Source organism: Alligator sinensis, unplaced genomic scaffold (assembly GCF_000455745.1).
Source record: "Alligator sinensis unplaced genomic scaffold, ASM45574v1 scaffold83_1, whole genome shotgun sequence".
NCBI classification, from domain to species: Eukaryota; Metazoa; Chordata; order Crocodylia; family Alligatoridae; genus Alligator; species Alligator sinensis.
Genome location: NW_005842043.1, coordinates 2,422,187 through 2,430,468, shown reverse-complemented (window position 1 = coordinate 2,430,468; position 8,282 = coordinate 2,422,187). Strand labels below are relative to the sequence as shown.

The window sequence follows — 8,282 nt, the reverse complement described above, 5'->3', positions numbered from 1 at the left end:
CCCCAGGTGCCAGTGACCTGCAGCTGTGCAATATTTGCACACACGAACTAGTAGCTGGGTTTTGCTCCAGGATTGGCATGTGCAAAAAACCCCCCCAGGTTTCCCATATATTTCCAGGTGGTGTGCTATATCTGGGACAAATCCTATAAGATGTGCATTTCCAGGCTCAGGCCCTTATTCTACATGATGCTTTCCCCCATTTTTTCCCTTTCCTCCTTGTTTTCCTCCACCCCACTTCTTTCTTTTCCAGTCTTTTTCTCGTCAGTTTTTCTACCACTCTGTTTTTATTGTGAATATTTATGATCTCTTTCCATGACCGTGTCTTCTCAAAGATCTGTTCAACGTGTGATGTTCCCTCTTTGGGGCTTTTTTGGTTTCATTTCATTGCATTTCCCCTCATTTCTCCTTTCTTCGCTTCCATTGTAACAGCAGTTTGGTAGGGGGGCTGTTTGCAGGGCTGGGGCTTTACCTCCCTGATCAATTCAGCATGGCCCAGCTGGGCCCATCTGAACATCCCCAGGGAGGCAGCTGCAGAGGCCTGGGGGAGATGTTCCTGGGCCCTGCCAGTGCTGATGCCAGGGGGGTGGAAGAAGAGCAGACATATGAAAAGCCAGCAGAACGAGTCTGTACTTTCCCCCCAGTTGCACCTGGACTGGCCAGTGTGATTTGTAACCTCGTCCGTGCAGGGTGAAAAGAGCTGGCTGGGCTTTGGCCTGTGGGCTTCCTTCCTGGGCAGCCCCTAGAGGCAGCAGTGCACCCTGCTGCCACCCTCAGGCAAGGCAGGCCCCCGCTCTCCACTCAGAGGATCATGGCGGCCCTGGAGTGGGGCCGGAGGAGCTGAGGGTCTGAGGTGGGCACAGGGGATCCCGTGCCAGGCTACTGCAAGCGTCTCTGCTGCTGCTGAGGGGGGTCCCAACTCCCAGGGGAGCCTGCTGTGCCCTCCAAGCCTTCTCAACACAGTGTCCATCACGTTCAGGCCTGGGCTGTGCCCACAAGGTGTGTGAGGAGTGAGGCAGGGCTCTCCGGGCACTTCTCTAGGCCGCTGGGGAGGGGCTGTGCAGGAACATGTTGAAACGGCACCGATCCTGTCCCTGCAGAGGGTGGTGCTGTGTAAATGGGCTTGAAAGGGAGCGCTATCTAGTGGGCACAGACTCTTGTGCCCCTTCCCCCCTGCCCCAGCTCTCCCCAGCTTCATCCCTTGTGGCTGTGCCCCCTTCAACTTATCCCTGTGCCATTCCTGCCTCTCCTCCTCAGCTGGTTCTCTGCCCCAGATCTATTCCTCTCTCAGTCCCTAATGCACATGCCACTTCCCAGCCCTGGACTTGGCAACCCCGTTTCTTCTCTATCACTGGCACAAGGCTTGGTCTCTGGTGGGCTATTGGCACATTAAAAATAAACACGGCACCACCTGGAGAGCTGTATAAAGTCTGTGACAAAAAATGGCACGAGGGCCCTTCTCACGTAACATTTAGGGTTTTTTAATAATAATATTGTTGTTTAATTAACATTTTTATTGTGATACTGTCTAGACTATTACAATAGACTGGTCTCCAAATGTAGCAGACACAGTAAAATACATAGCAGTGACAGATCCTCACTCAGAGGTTGTGAAAGACTGAAAGAGAATGGCTGGATGAGATGGAAAATGCAAGGAAAAGACAGGGTCATAATCATAGGTTGTTTTAGCATAGACTACTTATGTGCATACTTCTTAGTCAACTAGTAGCAAGTCTTCCCTCACATTTATACTATAGAGAAATTCACTGTACCAAGTTATTTGTTTTAGTTCATCTACTCCTATTCCACGTTCCCCGGATGAGCCTGTTTTGTGACGTCATATTAGTTACTGTGGGCATGGGAGTGTCTTGGTACATGATTATTAGACTGGGCTCTGAAGCACTATTGTTAGCTGGCATTCTGGTGACTTACGGGAAACAAAGGCCTTTTGTAAGATCTTGGTGCTATTTAACTTGCTTGTTTTCTTATGCTTTAGTGAATGCCTAGAAGACTAAATCCTGTCTTTTAAACAGCTACAGAAATATATATTTTCCAAAGGTAAGCCTTTTACTGATATCTTCATGTTTTTACTCAAAGTTAAACAAAGTATTTACTTTTCTGTGTCATGTCAAAGAACAGTGTACAATAAGTTGGTGAAATGGTGCCATCTTTCCCTTGGCCCCAGCTGTTTAAAAAGAAAGTAACAGGAACCTAGAAAAAAGCAAAGACGAAGACCTATTAGCAAGTCAGGATTTTACCTTAAAATGAAAAATCTATCTAGTCCTGTTTTAATTGCATCAAGAACAGAATTTCTCCTTAGAGGCTGTTTCTCAGTCAGGTTGATCTAACTTCAGGAAATGTTTCCTGATAGTCATCCCATGTTTTCTCAGTTAAATCTATTAACTTGATTTTGCACTGCATATGGTTAGTTCTTTTCTCTTTTCTCTCTTAAATTAATGCCCCCTGGCATTCCAAACATTTTTGCTGCTCATGTTCTTTGTCCTTCGGTTCATGCACTATCTTCTGGAACTGAAAGGCACAGATATGAAAGCAGCATTCCATGGAAGATCAATTCATTTTTAAATGACCTTATTGATCCTGATCCTGTTTGTATAGTTTCCTTATAGGTGGAGCTTTGTTCAGTCATCAGTGCTTGAGAAGAGGGACAGCTGGGAATTCTGGGAAGAAGTACAGAATTTAAAAAAATATTTCCCCTGGTATCATAAACATTTCTATTTTACACACATGCAGATTTTGTACATTAAAGTTGTTATATCTATATAGTACAGGTCTGCATCACTATGTAATGATGAGTACAGCACATCACTTCCCTTAAGAACTTAGGACCAGAACCTCAAAGAGATTTTGGTACATAATTCCCATTTATATCATCCTTATAATCCCTTTAGTGAGTAGTCCCACTGGCTCCAGTTGTACTATATGGGAATAAGGATTATTCATCTAGTTTTGTAAGGATAGGAAACGGATGCGTTTTGGCATTCTTTAGTGTATTATATGAGCTTCTTGGCAAGGACTAATTAGCCCATACAAGAGGTCTGTGCTGTAATATCTAAACTGCTTCTAGTACCCATGGTAGCTTGTTTCAGTCTAGCTTGGGTATAACTGCGCCACACTGCAGTCTGCAATGCAGATGTATCCCTAATCTTTTCCTACCTCATTTTCCCCTGTTAACCTGTAAAACTGGAATAATTTTTTTCCGATACCTTTTGTCTGTCCAGGACAAAAACTGACTCTTATGCTTTTATACACTTGGGTAAAATGGACTCTTATTTTACTTCAGGCTTGTAAGTTTTATCATATTACAAATGTTAAACAAGAATATTAATTCCCAGATAAAAGCTACATTAAAAATAGTATTTTTAATTTAATGGAATGGAGTTCAGAAATTTAGGGCAAATTACATTTCAGGGTTTTGTAGTTTTCTTCAAACCAAGCACCATAAATACAAGACATTCAAAATTAAGGTTGAAATTTAAACTTCAAATGTGTTTCAGACTGGAAACAAACAGTGATGGCTTCCAAACATCCTTATCTGTGCCCTTAAGTGGCACTGTGCAAGAGACATGTTAGTGTTTGGTCCCAGGTTAAGTCATATTGGGCACCTATACATGAGTGCTGAGGCTGCAGACTCAATTAATCAAATCTGCTGGAGCATGGCAATTGCCGTGCTCCAGCAGCCTCCTGCATTTCATGTATCACCATCCCTGAGCTTAAAAACAGCAGTGGGGGTGCTTGAACTAAGACTTGTTGAATGAGCTTTAGTTCAAGTGCCCCTGCCACCGCTTTTAAGCATGGGGATGCTGGTACAGGAGACGTGGCAGCATTTTAATTAGAGTGGCTCTGTGTGGCTCTAATTAAAATGCTGGCCCCTTCCTCCCCCAGAGCATGTGTCAAACTGCCCATTTGTTTTTAAAGACACCAGAATCTTTGTTTTCCTTTTCCAAGTGTTACTACAGGGTATGGTTAAGATTATTCGGAAGCTCTAACTCATTGTATACACCCAATAAATCAACATAAAGGCAGAGAGAATAATTTTTTTTATCCTCTGAGGAAAAACTTAAAAGGAATCTTTTATATCTCTTCTACAAGAACATAACCATTTAGGGCTGGAGCCCTCACAAATCAAGCTGGACATGCCAAAATGCATTTTGGTCTGTATTGCATTTCTGCATGTAGCTCTTTGCATTTTCCCATCCTTCTAGAAGAAAGTAAAAAAATAAAATGCACTTACACCTCACAATTGATCTAAAAAAGCAGTTGATTTCAATTTGGTTTTCATGGCCCTGTCTTGACTGGGGTGTTTAAAAAATTACCTTTTTGAGGAGCTTAACTCAGGGAATAAGTGATGGTGAAAAAGGGTGTGTACATTGAGTGGATCTGGTTCTAGTTCTTTCCAAACTGCTTTCCTGAACGGGAGAACAAGTATCAGAAGGTGACCTCATGCATCATTTCATATTGGCAACCCGAGAAGTTGTGTCCAATTTTGTGAGGCTAGCCACAGTCTGAACTTCAATCACGACTCATAACTTGATATTGTAAATGAGGTTTGGGCTTCCTACCTTGCATCCTTTAATTGCATTCTTTATCTGGACTCATAATTAAGACAAGGCCAGAATATCACATCTGGTGCCTATTTGTGAGCACCAGAGCTATGCTAGGTGTCTGAATCTAAGACATTTTGGACTGGAAGATGATGCTACTAACTTTTCTTTAGCCCAAGGGTAGATATGTGACTAGATAACTGTTTTGTTAGATTCATTTGTAAAATAGGGGAATTAGATTTTCCTTGCTAAAAATAAAGATGTTATTTGTTCTCAGTGTCTTTTTCCTAACAAGTAAGATATGTTGTATGTATTTTAGCAGAAATTCTCTGAATTAACTCTGATTTTCTATGTCACTAGGTTCAAGATGGCAAACTGCAGCTGTATAATGTATGGATTCTTTTGGTTCGTTTTGCTGGTGTTTATTGGTTGGCCCATAAGCATTTTCCTGAGTGGCCTTTATGGATTCCTTTCCCCAATCACTACTTTAGTAGGACTAGACGATGTCAGTGAAGCGCTGCTGCGTGGAGTAAATCTGGGACGGCAGTGTGCTAGGAATGTACTAAGTGGTAAGCCCCTCTGTTGAGAAGCGAAGACAATATCACAGCTGGCCTGCCTTCTACTGTGTGTTTCATAGCATTTATTGTTAACCTTAAATGTTTTCACTTCTGTACAAAGTTGTTTGGTTTTAACGATGAATTAATGACAGTTGGTAGTTTATGACGGGAACAATAATAAGGAAGGTGTTTTGCTTTTTAGAGAATGCAATAGTAGCTTCCTGGTAATCCCAAAATGAGTAACAATGCTATCTTCACTTGTTTGAGTAAATGCATCGAAAGTACAGGGAAGCCCAAACATGAACTTCACATTCATATTCAAATTCTTAAAATCTGCGTTCCATTTTTTAGGCATACACATTATTGGCTCAGAGCTCAAGTGTTTCAAATTTGGGAAGGTAAAGTACAATCCAGAATCCAAAGATATCTTCATTTCATTATAAGAGATGTGAAATTCAGATTTGAGGTTCTGGTAAGATGCATGTAAGTATGTATTTATTTATGTATACACTTAAGAGCATTCTTAATTTAATTCTTTATAACAGATATTGACTTTCATTTTACTTTACCACTTTGTCTAATGATAAGGTAGTTTTTAAGGAAACTTTATGTGGATTCACTGCGTTGAAATATGACTTCAGTATCATTCATGAATAATCAATTGTCATAAACTTACATGTGAATTTTTTTTCTTTTCCATTTAACTGGAATTTTTTTTTAAATTTTAGAATACATTAAACCCTAAGTTAAAACGTTATCCAACCAGGTGCTTGGAATCCTTAGACCTACTAAAATTCATGGAAATTATGGTGTTTTCAAAGTTTTTTTTAATTTGGTCTTCTTACAACCTGTTTTTGCTAATCCCTCTTCTGACGTTTTTATTAGAGTGAGTGTTTTAATGGAAAATTATCTAGGTTTTTACAAATGTACTGTTCTTTTGGAAGTGACCATCAATTCAACAATAGTGAATAGCTATTGTTGACAAGGTCATTTTATCTGCATACTTTGTGTATTTCCAGAAATTACTTAGAAATTATTAAAACTGGAAAAAAGCTTGAAGGAAATGATCCAGAGGTAGGGTTCAGGGCAAAATGGGCCAATACTCTAATGCAGTATTGAAAAGAAAAGGACTCATCCACTTACAACAGTAAAAAAGCCTTCCAAGCTTTGTGGGGGGTGGGGGAAATATCCCTGAAGCACAGCCTACTGGGATTTACTGATCTGGCTGTAGAAGTTTAAATTGCAAGAGAGCACATGTAAATGAAGCCTTCATCCTTCTTGTATAATTTTATACCTTATTTTGGATTGGTCTTCTCTTTAAAACTTTATCCTGTACAATTTGTTTGCTTAATAAATGTTCAAACATAGGCAAGTTATGGTTGTTACGAGAGCTACAAGTGTGAATTTTCTGGATATTTGAATTTTCATCCATGAAGTTGTATTGAAATTTTTTAGCTGATTTCTTTAAAAAAAAAAAATTATTTGTATTTATTACACATACATGTGGCCTATAATTAAAATAGTATGATGCTTTATTTCATAAGCCCCAGTTTTTTTAGTTGCTTAAAACTACAAATTAAATTAATGTGAAGCAATAAACTCTGGTGCATATTGCATCAGAGTTTATTGCTCCCAGGCACTGGGTTTACATGTGCTCCTGGGACAGCGGCATGGTTTGCTGAGTAGGAGCAGCTCTGGCTGGCAGGGGATGCGGGGGGTCAGCCTGCCAGCCCGGGGTTGCTCTGAGCCAGCTCAACGTGCTACAGAGGGGCTGGCTGAACACGAGGGTGCTTCAGTGCAGGTTTAGCCGGCAAGCAGCCCTGACACTGAAGCACCCTTGTGCCCCAGCCAGCCCAGTCAGCGTCTTTATGCACATTGCTGCACAGTAAAGAACACCACAGGATAATACTTGTATTTATAAGTACTAACCTACAGTGGAGTTAATTAGTTTACTGCAGCCTAATAGGGCCACATATGTAGATGTGGTGACTTAACTGTGGATCTAATTAGGCAATTCTGCTGAAAATATCTTGTGTTGATGTGCCCACTGAGTATTATCTGGCCATGAATAATTTTATGTTGGAAATTAAGTTTTCTAATTGACAAACCAATAAGCTTGCAAAAGGCAGGGCATCTGCTTTTCAAGATGGAGCTTGGTCAGCTTGTGGAAAGAATTAGATGGTGTCAGGGCAGTTTTCCCTCCCTGCCTAGTCCCACCATGTGTTCCCGGTCAGTCTGGGAGCAGGCACAGGGAGGGGGAACCCTTCCTTCTGCCATTGCTGTCCCAGTCTAAGCCCAGAGCCTCTACAGCCTGGCCAGAGTGGGCAGCAGCAGCTCTGGAGCCTCTCCCCACCCTTGGGACAGTGGGGACAGCAGCAGCGGCAGGCAAGGGAAGGGGAGCAGAGAGGATGTGCCTCTGAACATGAAAGGGAGGGAGGACTTTTACCTGCTTTGGGGACTTTAAAAGTCTGTGTCTGCTGCTCCCATGGTGTGGCCTGCCCACCCTGGTGCACGGGGAAAGAGGAGGAAGCAAGAACTGGTGGTGGGGGGCAGCAGCTACCCTTGCAGCACTGGCTGCTGCTCCCACACCTCCCTTTGTAAAATCCTGAATCTGTTTCTGTATGATGTGGTTATCTGTCATAGCAAGAGCCTAGACTCAACAACACTGCAGGTCACTTCCAGTCCTTTGGTTCCAGTGCTCTGCCAAACTTTAACTGTTTGGTCTGAAATTTTCCATATCAGAGGTTACCTCAGATTTACTTTTTTTTTTTCTTTCAGCTATCCTTTCAGCCACTTGCCCAAATTTGGCCAAGTTAGAGGGTGTTGAAAAATGTGTTTGCAGATACTGTGCTAGTCAGCTGTTAGAGCTTTTCGACTAATATCTTCTAGTGTCCTCACTAAACTAATATGCTCCAGATCCTTCCACCTTCTACAGTCACAGGAATGCACTGTCCATATCCAGAGATCAACTGAACAGACTCTTGTTTTAACCTGATTTTTCCTACAAATGCAGTCTGCCAGTGCCAGTCAACAGAAATGAAAGCCTGGGAGTGTCTATTATGTTCTCAATTATTGTCCTAATGTTGAGGCCCAGGCAATATAGAAGAGAAAGATAAGATCCAGGAAAGGGAAGGAATGGATTAGGACAAGGAGACTGAGACTGGAG

At 41.8% G+C, this 8,282-nt stretch overlaps 1 long non-coding RNA gene across 1 annotated transcript; it reads left to right on the top strand.

The window, feature by feature from the left end:
- The first annotated feature begins 461 nt into the window (after nucleotides 1-461).
- Nucleotides 462-6,563, top strand: LOC102374228. The gene is made up of 3 exons (XR_323704.3): nucleotides 462-996; nucleotides 1,994-2,055; nucleotides 4,920-6,563. It is a non-coding gene; the product is annotated as an uncharacterized LOC102374228 (long non-coding RNA).
- Nucleotides 6,564-8,282: the final 1,719 nt, after the last annotated feature.